This window comes from Etheostoma cragini, chromosome 8 (genome assembly GCF_013103735.1).
Source record: "Etheostoma cragini isolate CJK2018 chromosome 8, CSU_Ecrag_1.0, whole genome shotgun sequence".
Lineage (NCBI taxonomy): Eukaryota > Metazoa > Chordata > Actinopteri > Perciformes > Percidae > Etheostoma > Etheostoma cragini.
The window spans coordinates 2,345,150-2,346,559 of record NC_048414.1 but is presented as its reverse complement, the minus strand read 5'-3'; positions in this window follow the sequence as shown (position 1 = coordinate 2,346,559).

Sequence of the window (1,410 nt, the reverse complement as noted above, 5' to 3'; positions counted from 1 at the left end):
CCATCACACTGTTAAAGGTACAGTCAAGCGTAAAGACAGAAGAACTATTGCCAAGTTAACACGGAGCTTCTTCACTGTGACGCCTGCAGCGTTAAAGCTTTACTTCAGGGATTTATCTCATGAAGTCCAACTGAAATTCTAGTTGTTTTGTTTTTCTCTGACAGCATGAACATCTACTTGGTGTCATCCATTAAGAAACAAATCCCAACCCTCTCACATTTAGACAAGTAAGTAAGTAAGTAAGTAAGTAAAAGTTTATTTATATAGCACCTTTCACAGGTATAGGGCCACAAAGTGCTTCACAACAAAAACATTAATATCATAAAATACACATAATAAAACACAATAAAAGACAGTACATGAGCATATCAACCCACAAGTAGCTAATTGAAAGCCTGAACAAATAAATGTGTCTTCAGTCTGCATTTGAAGGCATCAACCCTTTGTAAAGGAAAACAAAGGACCACAGCAGCATCTGAATGGACAAGAGACATTTGCAGGTGTGTTTTGTATGTCGTGTATATAATGTGCTGCAGCTAATTGGCTAACTGCACTTTTCATTTGGCTGTTCGTTTAACGAGCTGCGGTGCAGGAAGAGACGTGTTATGGTCATAAGGTAGATGAGGAGACTTTGGGGTTGTGGGTTGTTCAAAGTCTTCACCGTTTGAAGTAAATTGATTGGCTTTATTGAAACAAGTCCTCTACACGGCCTACGTACGTGAAAGGTACTGTCTTTCTAATCTGTCTTTTAATTAAACTGTCTGTACACTTACTCACTTACTTTCTCAATGCTTTGGTTTAAATGTAGGGATCCTCGTTATGCTACCGTGGAAGTGTGGTGCTATCTGAGCCTCGTTAGTGGTATGGAAATGCCGATTTCATGTAACTTTACCCGTGCCCTGACGACTAGCGCTAAAAGGTAATTAGCGGTTTGTGATTAAAATCTGGTCACATTCGATTAGCATGAAAACACGTCCAAGAGAACGGGGGACTCGGTACCCATGTGTTATTAACCCATGGGTTCATTTTCTGCAGGATTTGTCCTTTAAGTGGCGTCATTCAAATGTTGTTCAAAGTGAATTGATTGGCTTTATTGAAACAAGTCCTCCACTTACTTAGATATAGAGCTGACAGTACTCTAGCTATATGCAAAGAGAGGGAGCACTAGAGAGAGAAAGTCCCCTTACGGGGGACATTGTGAGACCTAAAATCAGTGAACAGGGGTGGACATGTTAATTTTTGATCTTGTTTGAATCGAGTCGTAGATTACACACACGATGACCGTCAGTTAAAAGTGATTTTGTAGGTCCAGAGAGTCTGTTTGTTGTAAACTCATGAAAGTAAAAAACTTTCAAGATGCTTACAGTAGAAATGAAGCCTACACACTTCAAAAGTTCCATGGGGGGGGGG